The sequence below is a fragment of the Canis aureus genome, chromosome 26 (assembly GCF_053574225.1).
Source record: "Canis aureus isolate CA01 chromosome 26, VMU_Caureus_v.1.0, whole genome shotgun sequence".
Lineage (NCBI taxonomy): Eukaryota > Metazoa > Chordata > Mammalia > Carnivora > Canidae > Canis > Canis aureus.
This window is the reverse complement of record NC_135636.1, coordinates 8,006,674-8,022,555: the sequence shown is the minus strand read 5'-3', so window position 1 is coordinate 8,022,555 and position 15,882 is coordinate 8,006,674. Positions and strand designations below refer to the sequence as shown.

The window sequence follows — 15,882 nt, the reverse complement described above, 5'->3', positions numbered from 1 at the left end:
AGCCAAGGAATCTCTCCACCAACTGGTTGAATGTTGCACTAAGGGTATTAAGGGTCTTCCAGCCCTCAGGTGGAGAAGGGAGAGGCAAAACAGGTACTGGAGGTAGGAAGCTGCTGGGTGCCTAAAAACTGCCCGCCAGCTGTAGGGGAGCACAGGGTGGGCCGAAAGCATGTGGCACACGCTGTCTTCTTCAGAGCCCCTACTAAGGGCTCCCACCCAACATTCGCTGATGTTGGCTGGCCACACTTCAGCTGCTTCTCTTCTCTTGCCACCTAGAAGCCCCCCGGGGTCAGGAACTGTTTCCACTTGTAGCTGTATCCTCTATGCCTTGCATGATGTGTGGGTCAGATCAGCGTTCAGTTAGGATTTACCAAATGAACAGATAGCACCATTTTCTTTTCTTCCAGCTTCTACCTGCTTTACTTCAATCATTATCCAAATTGCACACTGTAGGTAAGACAGTTTCCCCTGCTGCCACTGAGAGGGCAGGGTTGACAAGGAATCCATTCCATGTCCCCACATTAACCACTCTTGGGCCTCCTTCTGGTTACTGAAACAGGAAGCCTGTGTGGCTGGACCAAGCCATTGCCCTGCTTCTTGCACACTCCTGGCAGGAAGCAAACCCTAGGTGCTTTGGCAGGGTCAGGCAAGGTCCTCACTTACACTCCACACAATAGCTCTCACTCTTGCCCTCATAAAAGTCTTAGAGGCTGGTTGGCTGTCTTTGGGTTTCCAAAGATGAGCAGACTCATTGCTGCTCAGATGTCTGGCTGGTGCCTGGTCCTCAGGTAGATCTATTCACCAGCTTTGTAGTGATATAGAGAGAAGCCTCTTCTGTCAGCTTAGGATAAATTTAATCCTTTCAGCAATGACTGATCCAAAATTTCCATACAGGCAGGGCTTAGGGGCAGCCATCTGGTTGGAGGGGGGGATCAGGGAACTTATATAGAGCTACCTTAATATGGCAAGCACCTCAATATCACTCGGGTGGTAGGTTAATTTGCGATGGCTTAACGGAGGGATTGGTAGATTACAGGAAGCTAAAGGATGCAGTCACTTGGCCCCCTATTCCTTATGAACAAGATATCCTATGATGGAATTGGGCACGGATGTGATGAGCCGGGGGCAGAGCAGAGCCAGAGAAGGAGATCTCGACCTTTGGCCACCAAAAATTCACCTGACCTCTGCTAGTTCTGTTTTTAATAATGCAAGTGTTTTTGTAGGCAAATCAAATTATATCTCTGTTAGAAAGAATGCCCATCACTCTTGAGCATAGATGAGTATCTGCTGTTTTTAGTGTTATAATTTTCAGTGAATCCCCTGGAGCAGGCCCTGCCATCCAGATCCTCACCTCCTCAGCGGCTGGCACTGGAGAGCTGTCTCCATCTATCTATCTGTGAACTGTGTTTACCACATCATTAACTGATCTGCAGAGGTTTTGAAATTTGTAAATCTCAGTATTTCACTGAGTGAAAACAGACATTATGCCAGAAATTCATTGTAAAGAACATCTAACATCAGCAACTAGCAAATAAAAAAGAGGCCAAAGTGCTCATCTCAAACCAAGATTCTTCCTCACAGGATGGATGCAGCTGAATGAAGTAATGAACAGAATTCTTTTCTACTTCTACATGTGCATTTGGAAGTGGAATCATGTCCTTTCACAAGAGACCTGGGTTTTAAAATACAAAAGATAATATGCCTTTACGGTGTTGAAAGCATCTAAGTCTTACTATGGCAAGGGGATGAGTCAGTGACAGACACGAGGTTTCCTGTGGGTTGATTTTTCTTTTTTTGCTGACCTCTAAGCAGCCAACATGGAGATGCCCTCTTTCATGTAGCTGAGTCCCTGAAAGTCCTCAGAGTTTTGTGACCTGAAAGCTGACCATTTCAAACTATTCCTTGTAATAGTGTCAGTCTTTTGACTATTGTTGATGACTATGAACTACATCATACCACTTATGTGTCCCTTTATGAAAGAAAAATTATTGTAGTTCGAACACAAACCCTACAATTTTAAATATCCGTAGTGTGGATAGCCAAGGCAGGAAGCCATGGCCATTTATAGAACGATTCCAACTTCAAATACTCCAATCCTTTGTGTCTGTAAACCACTGAAATATCTCAGAAATTACAATATTCCAAATCCAAATAGTAAATCTTGAAAGAAGTCTCTAAGCATTAGAAGAATTGTATTCAAAAGTCACCTCAGATCAACAGTGGATTCTATGATTTATTGTAAAATGTGTGCATTAGGCCATACTCTTTATTTATTTCTGCTGTGTTTAATTTGTTCATTTGGGCCTTGTCTTTTGAGTCATCCATTAGTGACTAGAGATTGCATATGAATTGGTGCTGATGTGCTAAGGACGGCAAAATTTCCAAGTCCATTTGTACATAGTTTAAATTGAAGAGGGTTTCAATATGATTCAATTATAAAATGTTATATTAGTGTCAAAATGAGTGCAGAGGACAGAAGAGAAAGTGTTTTAGAGTAGCTTTATGGAAGGAATTAATTTGTCTTTTTTTTTTTTTTTAAAGACTATTTATTCACAAGAGACACTGAGAGAGGCAGAGACACAGGCAGAGGGAGAGGCAGGCTTCCTGCAGGCAGCCCAATGTGGAACTCGATCCCTGGACCCGGGATCAGGCCCTGAGCCAAAGGCAGATGCTCAACCGCTGAGCCACCAGGCATCCCAGGTATTCATTTGTCTTAAAGAAGAAATGACACCGAGCATAATTGAAAGATAAGATTGTTAATCACATGACAGCTGACATGGCTCTTCATATTCTATCCAAAGACATTCAGTTAAATGTCAGGTCTGTTACCTCAACTGCTGCGGGGAGGGCATTTCATAAAACAGTGCCATCCAGCTGCCTCAGTTTCCCAGGTGACTGTGAATGGTTGGAGTGTGTTTGTCCACTTTCCTTTCTGTGCACATCCACACAGCATTGCCCGATGCTCTCCTCTCTCCACTTGCTCCCCACATACGCTGCCATTTCATCTCCTTGACCCAATCCCCTCTCCTCTCTCCGCAGAATCCTCCAACTTCCATGGCCAAAGAAAATGGTCTGTACTCCTTAGGCTGGTGAGCTTGAGTCTGTCACCCAATATCCATTCTTCATTCATATCTTACAACACTGATTTTATTCCAGGAAGCAATCCTCCCATATTAGAAAATGGCATTTGCTGGTCTCCCTTGCAGCCAGGGGTGGCCTATACACTGTATCTGGAATCACTGTTGTAAGAAACCTCTCTTAGAGGATCTAAGGCACCTGGAGGGGCAGGTCTGGTGGAAGTGGGGAGTAAGGAAGGGAGCTGGACACAGTGTGAGGAATGTTGCACAACTGCTCCTGAGAGTGTCTTTCTCACATGTGCAGAGTTTCCGTCAAAATCTGGCGGACCTTCTCTGAAAAATCTGCATGTACTGGGAGGGATGTGTTCTCATGAGCAGATATCGAGGCCTCTCAAGTAAAGCTTTCTGAATTCTGACCTCTGCAGAGTGTGTAGCTTCCAGTTGTCCCAAACCTACTCAATTGTATCATTGGGTCCTGATACTCCAATTAGAATAATGCACGGTGGGCTTATCTATAACGGACTGTACCAGACTCTTCTTCCACCACTTCAGGTCCTCTGGGCTTCACTCATTTCTTGATCTAGCCACTGCTGCAGTGGCCACTTGGCAGGCCCCAACTTCCTTTTCTGCAAGTCCAAATCAGTAATGTGTAGAGCCAGTCTTTACTGGTGTGAGAGGATTAAAATACCCACTATTTAAAAATTAAATTATATAAACTTACAGCTAAATAAATTATGTTAGAAATAAAGGGAATGAGGGGATCCCTGGGTGGCTCAGTGGTTTTGGCACCTGCCTTCAGCCCAGGGCGTGGTCCTGAGGGCTCGGGATAGAGTCCCACATTGGGCTCCCTATGTGGAGCCTGCTTCTCCCTCTGCCTGTGTCTTGCCTCTCTCTCTCTGTCTCTCATGAATAAATAAATAAAATCTTTTTAAAAAAAGAAAGGGAATGGGATCCCTGGGTGGCGCAGCGGTTTGGCGCCTGCCTTTGGCCCAGGGCGCGATCCTGGAGACCCAGGATCGAATCCCACGTCGGGCTCCCGGTGCGTGGAGCCTGCTTCTCCCTCTGTCTGTGTCTCTGCCTCTCTCTCTTTCTCTCTGTGTGACTATCATAAATAAATAAAAAATAAAAAAAAAAATAAAATAAAAAAAAGAAAGGGAATGAATATTCAAAACTCATTACCTTTTCCTTATTTCACTACATTTTACTATTATTTACAATCTAGAGTATATTCTATTGGGTTTTTTTAGATTTAAAAAATTTATTTATTTTTGAGAGAGAGAATGAGCTGGGGAGAGGGGAAGAGGAAGAGGGAGAAGCAGACTCCCTGATGAGCAGGGAGTCTATGCAGGGCTCAATCCCAGGACCCAAGAGTCGTGACCTTAAGTGAAGCCAAAGGCAGACTGAGCCACCTCGGCACCCCTAGAGTATAGTCTATTATATCTGTAAGATGTCTACTGTAACCCTATAATGAATACACCGTAAAAGTCAAGGCACCTCTCTTCCACATCCATGTTGAAATCAGCCATGGTGAGAATTTATATCATAGAAATAGGAGAGCCAGTTATCAAACATTTAGTACCATCACCCAGGCACATCCCCTCATACTTGCCAGGCATACCTTTTACTTCTTGCCCGGGGGCTTAATTAGCAAACCGAATAGGAACACCATGAGATCATGGTTGGAGCCCATCAAGTGCCACCTGAAAGTGCTGGCACATTAACACCTTGTGGAATTACTTTTTGACATATGTGAGATGGGAGCTGGTGGATAAATTCTTGGTCCTATCTTCTCCCAGCCTATCTTACTTACACCCCATCTAAGAACATAGTCCTACTTTTAGGACTGAGCAACCAGCTGTACTCAGTGGCAGCCAGCACCATTGTATCTCCTAGTATTGGTTCCCCATCCTTAGCACCATTTCCTTATTCTTCTGCTCTGGGATTGAGCCCTCTAATAAAAATAGCATGTTTCCTCAGGCTCTGTCTTCTAGGGAGGTCAAAGTAAGATGAGTCTTAATAAGGGAAGTGAGTGGGGGGAAGACAGGCGGTGGTGATGGACCCAAGGCCAGAAGCTGCAGGGCTGCCATGACCCCCAGTTTGAAGAGACAAAGGGCAGGGAGCACTCAAGCAAAAGCTGGGTGGTGAGTCATTTTGAAAATATCTGAGACCTTCTGCTGATGAGCACAGGTAACCTGAAACAACACACAGGAAGGAAGACAGGGAAGTAAATACTCAGACCAGGGTCTGTTCTCTCTGTCTCATCTCTTACCAGCATGCCTTGTTGACCAAACACAACTGGGAGGGCAGAGATCACAAGGGGATTGGGAGAGGGTGGAAAGAAGGGCATATGGAAAATATTCCTCACAGTATCCTAGAGCAAAATCTGTCCATTAGCATTCATAGCACTCAGGTGCACTTTTCACCCAGGAGAGAGTCTCGCCATGATATTGACCAGCTGTCTCAGTGGCAAACAGACAGAAATCAGCTGTGTGTGTGTGTGTGTGTGTGAGAAGAACCAAAACAAAGAAAAAACTGATTCTGGAAGAAACAAAGAAAGGAACTTGAAAACAAACTTATCACATATCTATACAACTAGAACAGGACAGAGATTTATGAGTAAAAGGAACAATCAGATAAATAAGAAAGAGTTTTTAGAAATTGATTATAGAAGTAAAAATTGCAATAGATGAGCTGGAAGATAAAGGGAAAAAAGTTTTCCAGATCTGATGGCAAAGGCTTAGAAAATATGAGTCTATAGATAAGGGTCACAGAAGTTTAATCCAAAATAGTATCCCAGGAAGAGAGAGAGAAAGAGAAGAAAAAAAAAAAAACCCTGAAGAACATAGCTGTAGCAACATTTTTTCTAGATACATGTCCTAAGGCAAGAGAAACAAAAGCAAAAATAAACTAATAAACTATTGGAACTTCATAGAAATAAAAAGCTTTTGCATAGTGAAGGAAACCATCAACAAAACAAAGAGACAACTTACTGAATGGGAGAAGATATTTTCAAATGATAAGAGGTTAATATATCCAAAATATTAATATATAAAGAACTTAACACCAAAAAACCCACAAATAATCCAATGAAAAAAATGGGCAGATGACCTGAATAGACGTTTTTCCAAAGAAGACATACATCCAGACGGCCAACAGACACACGAGGAGATGCTCAACATCACTAATTATCAGGGAAATGCAAATCAAAATCATAGCAAGGTATCATCTTACACCTGTTAGAATGCTAAAATAACAAAGACAAGAAATAACAAGTGCTGGTGAGGACATGAGAAAATAGAATCCTTGTATGTTATTTGTGGGAATGTAAGTTTGTACAGCCACTGTGGAAAACAGTATGGAGTTTTCTCAAAAAGTTAAAAATAGAATTACCGTATGATCCAGTAATTCCACTATTAGGTATTTTACCCAAAGAAAACAAAAACACTAATTTGAAAAGACATAAACACCTCTATGTTTATTGCAGCATTATTTACAATAGCTAAGATATGGAAGCAGCTCAAGTGTCTATCAATTAATAAATGGATAATGAAGATGTGGTGCGACACACACACACACACACACACACACACACACAGACTGGACTATTACACTGCCATAAAAGGGATGAGGTTGTACCATTTGAGATGACATGGATCGACCTAGAGAGTAGTTTGCTAAGTGAATAAGTCAAACTGAGAAGGTGACTACCATGTGATTTCACTCATATGGGGAAATCTAAAACAAGAACAAATGGGGGCAGCCCCGGTGGCTCAGCGGTTTAGTGCCAATTTCAGTCCAGGGCCTGATCCTGGAGACCTGGGATTGAGTCCCACGTCAGGCTCCCTGCATGGAGCCTGCTTCTCCCTCTGCCTGTGTCTCTGTCTTTCTCTCTCTGTGTTTCTCAAGAATAAATAAATAAAATATTAAAAATAAAACAAGAACAAATGAATAAACAAATAAAGAATCCAAATCTACAAAAACAAAGAACAAACTAATAATTGCCAGAGGGGAAGGGGTTGGGAGGGTAGGCAAAATAGACAAAGGGAAGTGGGAGATACAGGCTTCCACTTAAGGCATGAATAAGTCACAGGAATAAAAGACACAGCATAAAGAATATAATCAATGGTATAGTAATAGTGATATACGGTGATGATGGTAGCCACACTTGTAAACTTAGCACAATGTATAAACTTGTTGAATCACTAGATTGTACACCTGAAACTACTTTAACACTGTATGTCAACTATACTTAATTTTTAAATAAAAAGAATGCTTTTATTTAAAAAAATTAATTAATTAATTAATATGAATGCTTTTATTTAAAAAAATTAATTAATTAATTAATTTTTAATAAAAAAAGAATGCTTTTATTTAAAAAAATTAATTAATTAATTAATATGAAAATGTTCCTGTGTTAAAAACCGAAGTCTTCAAAAGGACTAGGCCTTTGTACTCCCTTATTGACCAGTCACTGGACATGGACTGCCATCAAGGGCTGGGGGCAACCTTGAGCAAAGTGGCTCCCTTCAGCCAAGGGAATTCTTAGAGAAGGATTTAGCCATTAGTAATCAGTATCTCTGGCAGCAGAGAAAGAGGTCTGGGTTTTATTTTATTTTTTTTATAATAAATTTATTTTTTGTTGGTGTTCAATTTACCAACATACAGAATAACACCCAGTGCTCATCCCGCCAACTGCCCCCCTCAGTGCCCGCCACTAATTCACCCCCACCCCCTGCCCTCCTCCCCTTCCATCACCCCTAGTTCATTTCCCAGAGTTAGGAGTCTTTATGCTCTGTCTCCCTTTCTGATATTTCCCACACATTTCTTCTCCCTTCTCTTATATTCCCTTTCACTATTATTTATATTCCCCACATGAATGAGAACATATAATGTTTGTCCTTCTCCGACTGACTTATTTCACTCAGCATAATATCCTCCAGTTCCATACACGTTGAAGCAAATGGTGGGTACCTGTCATTTCTAATGGCTGAGTAATATTCCATTGTATACATAAACCACATCTTCTTTATCCATTCATCTTTCGATGGACACCGAGGCTCCTTCCACAGTTTGGCTATTGTGGACATTGCTGCTAGAAACATCGGGGTGCAGGTGTCCCAGTGTTTCATTGCATCTGTATCTTTGGGGTAAATCCCCAACAGTGCAATTGCTGGGTCGTAGGGCAGGTCTATTTTGAACTCTTTGAGGAACCTCCACAGTTTTCCAGAGTGGCTGCACCAGTTCACATTCCCACCAACAGTGCAGGAGGGTTCCCCTTTCTCCGCATCCTCTCCAACATTTGTGGTTTCCTGCCTTGTTAATTTGCCCCATTCTCACTGGTGTGAGGTGGGATCTCATTGTGGTTTTGATTTGTATTTCCCTGATGGCAAGTTATGCGGAGCATTTTCTCATGTGCGTGTTGGCCATGTCCATGTCTTCCTCTGTGAGATTTCTGTTCATGTCTTTTGCCCATTTCATGATTGGATTGTTTGTTTCTTTGGTGTTGAGTTTAATAAGTTCTTTATAGATCTTGGAAACTAGCCCTTTATCTGATACATCATTTGCAAATATCTTCTCCCATTCTGTAGGTTGTCTTTTAGTTTTGTTGACTGTATCCTTTGCTGTGCAAAAGCTTCTTATCTTGATGAAGTCCCAATAGTTCATTTTTGCTTTTGTTTCTTCTGCCTTCGTGGATGTATCTTGCAAGAAGTTACTGTGGCCGAGTTAAAAAAGGGTGTTGCCTGTGTTCTCCTCTAGGATTTTGATGGAATCTTGTCTCACATTTAGATCTTTCATCCATTTTGAGTGTATCTTTGTGTATGGTGCAAGAGAGTGGTCTAGTTACATTCTTCTGCATGTGGATGTCCAATTTTCCCAGCACCATTTATTGAAGAGACTGTCTTTCTTCCAATGGATAGTCTTTCCTCCTTTATCGAATATGAGTTGACCATAAAATTTAGGGTCCACTTCTGGGTTCTTTATTCTGTTCCATTGATCTATGTGTCTGTTTTTGTGCCAGTACCACACTGTCTTGAGGACCACAGCTTTGTAGTACAACCTGAAATCTGGCATTGTGATGCCCCCAGATATGGTTTTCTTTTTTAAAATTCCCCTGGCTATTCTGGGTCTTTTCTGATTCCACAGAAATCTTAAAATAATTTGTTCTAACTCTCTGAAGAAAGTCCATGGTATTTTGATAGGGATTGCATTAAACGTGTAAATTGCCCTGGGTAACATTGACATTTTCACAATATGAATTCTGCCAATCCATGAGCATGGAATATTTTTCCATCTCTTTGTGTCTTCCCCAATTTCTTTCAGAAGTGTTCTGTAGTTTTTAGGGTATAGATCCTTTACCTCTTTGGTTAGGTTTATTCCTAGGTATCTTATGCTTTTGGGTGCAATTGTAAATGGGATTGACTCCTTAATTTCTCTTTCTTCAGTCTCATTGTTAGTGTATAGAAATGCCACTGATTTCTGGGCATTGATTTTGTATCCTGCCACGCTACCAAATTGCTGTATGAGTTCTAGCAATCTTGGGGTGGAGGCTTTTGGGTTTTCTATGTAGAGTATCATGTCATAGGCGAAGAGGGAGAGTTTGACTTCTTCTTTGCCAATTTGAATGCCTTTAATGTCTTTTTGTTGCCTGATTGCTGAGGCTAGGACTTCCAGTACTATGTTGAATAGCAGTGGTGAGAGTGGACATCCCTGTCTTGTTCCTGACCTTAGGGGAAAGGCTCCCAGTGCTTCCCCATTGAGAATGATATTTGCTGTGGGCTTTTCGTAGATGGCTTTTAAGATGTCGAGGAATGTTCCCTCTATCCCTACACTCTGAAGAGTTTTGATCAGGAATGGATGCTGTACTTTGTCAAATGCTTTCTCTGCATCTAATGAGAGGATCATATGGTTTTTGGTTTTTCTCTTGCCGATATGATGAATCACATTGATTGTTTTATGAGTGTTGAACCAGCCTTGTGTCCCAGGGATAAATCCTACTTGGTCACGGTGAATAATTTTCTTAATTTACTGTTGGATCCTATTGGCTAGTATCTTGTTGAGAACTGGTGCAGCCACTCTGGAAAACTGCGTGGAGGTTCCTCAAAGAGTTAAAAATAGACCTGCCCTACTACCCAGCAATTGCACTGTTGGGGATTTACCCCAAAGATACAGATGCAATGAAACGCCGGGACACCTGCACCCCGATGTTTCTAGCAGCAATGTCCACAATAGCCAAACTGTGGAAGGAGCCTCGGTGTCCATCGAAAGATGAATGGATAAAGAAGATGTGGTCTATGTATACAATGGAATATTACTCAGCCATTAGAAACGACAAATACCCACCATTTGCTTCGACGTGGATGGAACTGGAGGGTATTATGCTGAGTGAAATAAGTCAATCGGAGAAGGACAAACATTATATGGTCTCCTTCATTTGGGGAATATAAAAAATAGTGAAAGGGGATAAAGAGGAAAGGAGAAAAAAATGAGTGGGAAATATCAGAAAGGGAGATAGAACATGAGAGACTCGTAACTCTGGGAAACGAACTAGGGGTGGTGGAAAGGGAGGTGGGAGGGGGGTGGGGGGGACTGGGTGATGGGCACTGAGGGAGGCACTTGATGGGATGAGCCCTGGGTGTTATTCTATATGTTGGCAAATTGAACAATAAAAAATACATTTATAAAAAAAAATGTTCTGTACCTGCACTGTCCAACCTGGTAGCCATTAAACACATGTGGCTATTGAGGACTTGAAATCTGGCTAGTGGATTGAGAAAATGAATTTTAGATTTTATTTGTTTAATTTAAATTTAAGTAGTTACATTTGAATAGTGGCTACCATGTTGGGCAGTGCAGCTTTAGATCATGAGAGCCTAGTGTTTCAGGGTTAAAAGCACAAAATCCCCAAGCTGGTCACTGGAAGTGAAAAGAAGGGCCATGCCTGCTTTTATCCCTTGGTTCTCTCTACAGGAGACACAGCACCATGTGATGGTTTTTGATTCAAGGCATATATTACAACCTAGAGAAAGGAACCCCATGAGGCAGGGCATATTCTCCAAGCTGGAGCTGGAGCCATATTTGAAGCTATATTTGAAGCTGTGCCTTCAAAAGGCCCTTGCATTAATTTATTGGCAGAGGAGAGATCAGATATCAGAGACTTGTCCAATTTTAAAATGTCACTGGTCCCTACCCTCTCCGTCCCAGAAAAGGTCAGGAGTTTCTGAGTGGTGCAGTCAGGACTACTGGATCCCACCATCAAATGGCTTTCCTCTGCTACAAAATAAATCTCTTGGTCTGAGATGGTATAATACATCAAATAATGTTAGTAGATCAAATAATGTAAGATGGATAGTGGTACTGACCAAGGAGCTCTACAGACTGGAAAAGAAATTCATACCCAGAGTATATGTTACTTCCAGTCAAGATGAATCATTGCTCTTTTCAGAGTGAAGAGTCAAATGCAATCAACTCACCATGAAGTATCTCATTGGTCACTTAAGAATGGTGTCAGAATGGGGACTCGGCTTTGGTTTATATGCCTGGCAAGTTGGACATTTGGCTTTGGCAGAAGATCAGTCTTGGAGAGTTGGAGCTCTTGCTGTTGGGCCCATGCATAGCTTCTAGCCCTGTCACTATGTCCATTCATGAGCCCATTATGCTATCACTGCAATGGACAATGATAGAGACTGGAACTGATATCAACTGGCCAAACTATACTTGGCTGCTTTGTGCCTTTTCTACATTGAATGCTCCTTGGTGGATGTTAATGTGTGATGCAAAGATCTTCATATGTGGTGCCCACTCCCATGGATCCACCTACGTATCTGTTCCCCAGACCTCCTTGTTCCCAATTTTCCTTCCTGACCAACCAGCCAAATCATCTACCACTGCCATGGGCCGATGTATATTCTTTCCTCAAGCTACTTCTCTTTCCACACTGCCTGAAAGAATTGGAAGAATTTTGAAATTCTTGAAAGAATTTCCCCTCCCTGTCTTTCCCCACCCTGAATGGGGCTGTAGTATATCCGCAGGCAATTTTCATCTTGCATCCACATCCAGGTCCATCTATCCATGCACCAAACTCAGACTTTTCCCTCTTCTGTCACCTAGAACAGTATCGAGTGACATAGGAGTATAGGCCACCACACTTGTGCTGTTTGCTTGTGCCCTCTTTCCTACTCATGTGCAATTACGTACATACCACTCCCATCTTACAATGGATAATTGCTGGAACCATCCTACCTTATGACAGATCCCAGCTCATGGTGAACTGCTCAAGGCCACAGACCACTTAGCTTCTACCCAGGCCTCTCTGTACATAAGGATCTCTACTTGAGTGGTATATGGGACTCTGCTGCAGGGGATGTGGCTTTGCTCCAGAATATTAGGAGTCTACATTGTGATCATCCCATTGGATCTTAACATGAATTTTGCATATCATCTTTTCCATTACCAATACACTTAGAAAAATTAGGTTTACCAGATTTTATGGCAGCACCTACAGTGTGGCCTGCACTGCAGATTGCACCTGCTGCTAAGTCTTTTCCTGTTCTGAACCACATTCAAAGTTGGTTCCTTTCACATTACTCAATAAATGGATCAGAAAAAATTACTAGTTGTGGAATATGCTGACTCCAGGACACAAAGAAGCCTACAAGGCATTGTGATATCATCATAGTGACATCACACTTACCTTTTATTCTGGAGGTTATCCAAGCATGCCCCGGACCTCTGGGGCATATCAGTTTCACAGAATGGGGACATTTATCTGTCAGCCTCTGAGGTGTACTTTTGTTACCAATGCCTTGATCTTCTTACTTGAGTAGTCTGATTAATATTAAATTATCAATTTGAGTGACAAATTTGATGTTCTGCAGAACGTCCAGATTTCTTCAGAGGAGGATCATGACAGAGGGCAGAGAATCAACATTGCCCCAGGGCAAAACTGAAAATGTGTAAAGTATTTGTTCTTTGTGAATGTAAGGAGTTTCTGACCCTTCTTTGAATAGAAATGGAGCAGAACACATCCCCAGATCAAAGTTTCATGTCATGTACCTTAGCCTAGGTTAATCTGCTCTAGGAAAATACTACATCTGGGAAAGAACTATAATCGTGGTTACTATTTGGTTAATTTTATGTTAGTCTACAGTCATCCTCCAAGACCTGTCTGCTTTATTTAGCAAGGAATAGACTAATTAAGTAGGGATACCATTGGGACCACCAACACTGCATCTTTTTTATCTCAAAGAATGGCATGAATTTCTGTCATTATCAATGGCATGTGGGTTTTTAAATTTTATTTCATTTTTTAAAATTTTTATTTATGATAGTCACAGAGAGAGAGAGAGAGAGAGAGGCAGAGACATAGGCAGAGGGAGAAGCAGGCTCCATGCACCGGGACCCCAACGTGGGATTCGATCCCGGGTATCCAGGATCGCACCCTGGGCCAAAGGCAGGCACTAAACCACTGCGCCACCCAGGGATCCCTAAATTTTATTTTATAAGCCTGTGAGGAGGCAGTTTCCAGGTCTTCCACTTGGCCATCTTCACTCTCATAGCTCTTACCCCACATTTTAAGGAAGGAGTGTGAAAGTTCTGCCAACTGTCAAGTATGTACTCACCAATGATACTTTCAGGGATTTGAACATGACCACCGTGTGAATCAATAGGCCCAGTGGACCCACTGTGAGCTGGATTTGATCCTGGACTCCATATGTTGCCAGGGCCCTGTACACACCCTTTCTAACCAGGGTCCATGATGATGTTTTGAGTCCCCAGGGATCAGTACCAATTTAGTCTCTGTGTTTAATAGTCTTGAAATTTTTTTGTATTCCTTTTTCCCCAGTTTACAATGACCTGAATTTAAATGGCTATAGATCCCCTTAGGGAAGGACTGGCATATACAATTGTCATAGAGTAGCAGGGTCCTTCCGCCCAAGGGCCCAGACTCTCCTTTACTCAGAGGGCTTCAGGATTCAGAATTGACCTACATCCTGAAACTGGCAAGGATTTATGACCTTTTTTGGGGAACATATTATTGGTCTTCTGATCATGCATCCTTGATTCCTTTTCAGTTGTACAAAATATGTAATACAACTGTTGGTTGAAGTGCAGTAATGGGTTAACTCAGCAGGTCTGGCATGTTCAAACTGCATATTCCAAGGAAACTAGCCTTAGACTAGCTGTTAGGAAATAACCTCTAAGCTCTTGGAATATCCTGCCTGGTAAGAGTGTCTTTATGCCTGGGGTCTTTGTGGTAGTCTTGCAGACCACCAACACATCTGACCAACTGTTTTGTCCCTTAGAACACCATGTTTTACTGGTCTTCTCCATAGCTTTCTATAGGTTAAGGGACCCTGGATGCCCCACCAATCATGCCCCTCATTGCAGTAATTGTACCCACCCAGCTTCTAACAGCAAAGTGCTGCCACCTGGCTCCTATTATTTCAGGATCCCCTCATCCTCATTGTTATCAGGGAGCCCAGTTCCATAAGATCATTTCCTACCGGGGATCCCTGGGTGGTTCAGCAGTTTAGCGCCTGCCTTTGGCCCAGGGCGCGATCCTGGAGTCCCGGGATCGAGTCCCACGTCAGGCTCCTGGCACGGAGCCTGCTCCTCCCTCCTCCTGTCTCTGCCCCTGCCCCCTATGTCTATCATAAATAAATAAATCTTAAAAAAAAAAAAGATCATTTCCTACCATCAGCCCTGCCCTAACAGAGGATGGCTACCATTAAGCATCTCTAATTGTTTAGATTAGATTTGACAGCACACTCCTCACTGCTTTGGTAAATGGCATGCTCTCTGGGATGGTCCATGGCACATGATCATCTAGTGGGTTCCTAACTTTACACAGTATGTACATTCCAATATGATCACTTTGCTGAGCTGTTTGATCCCAGTTCTGGCATTTCTACTACACTTAGTGTGGGAAACCACTTCTTACAGACTTCTAAGTCACCCTACCAGGGTGTTAGCAGCTTCTTCTGTGATTCTTGCTGGATATTACATCTCCTTCATGAGTGAGTGTGCCCATATAAATGAAATCTTCCTATCCAAATTCTTTAGCTATACTTCTGGGTCCAGTCTCCTTAGGATACAGTCACCTGATGAGCTTCCTGGTTCTTGCTGGTACATGATGGCTGGGTCCTGCAGCTTGATCACTAGGTAGTGCATCTCCTCAGCCAGTAGACCCAGTGCTTCCCCTACTGGGTTATGTGTGACTTAACCCTAGTTCTTGATCTGGAGGCCAGGCAAGAAGGTGGGGCAGATCCTGGGAGGAAGGTGAGCCAAGTATTATCTGGCAAGGTAGGGTCACAGCTGATCCTACAAGGAACTCTGCAGCTAGAATGTCCCTTCAGCATCATCCTGAATTGAGGCAAGGTGATTCAGCCTTCTACCTTCATAGCGTACAGACATTGGATGTAAGCTGCCTTCAAGAGTCGTCACCACTTTGGGCAAGGTAGCTCCCTTGGCTGAGGTCAATGCCCAGAGAGAGTCTCAGCTGTGAACAGTGATAGCAATTCTCCCATCGTCTGATCCTGAAGGGGGATCTGAGTGGAGCACCCTAATATTCCCTTCCACCACAAGAAAAGAGAGAAAATTCTACAAGCCTCTAGAGAGAAAAAAGTTAGAACAAATAAAACTAGAAGACAGTGATTAATTTCTTAAAATTCCTTCCTTCTTGCAAATGTTTGCTAAAATCATTGGTCATTTGCATATATTAAAGTAAAGGAATCAATTCAAGAAATAATACTACTTGAGATAATAGTGATAATACTATCTGGATATATAAAAATTATTTATTTAT

General features: G+C 42.3%; 1 long non-coding RNA gene across 1 annotated transcript; it reads right to left on the bottom strand.

Annotated features, from left to right (window-relative positions):
• Positions 1 to 2,739: 2,739 nt before the first annotated feature.
• LOC144297851 (uncharacterized) lies at positions 2,740 to 12,296 on the bottom strand. The gene is made up of 2 exons (XR_013364739.1): positions 11,549 to 12,296; positions 2,740 to 3,703 (listed from the first exon to the last, which is right to left on the bottom strand). It is a non-coding gene; the product is annotated as an uncharacterized LOC144297851 (long non-coding RNA).
• Between the last annotated feature and the right edge of the window lie 3,586 nt (positions 12,297 to 15,882).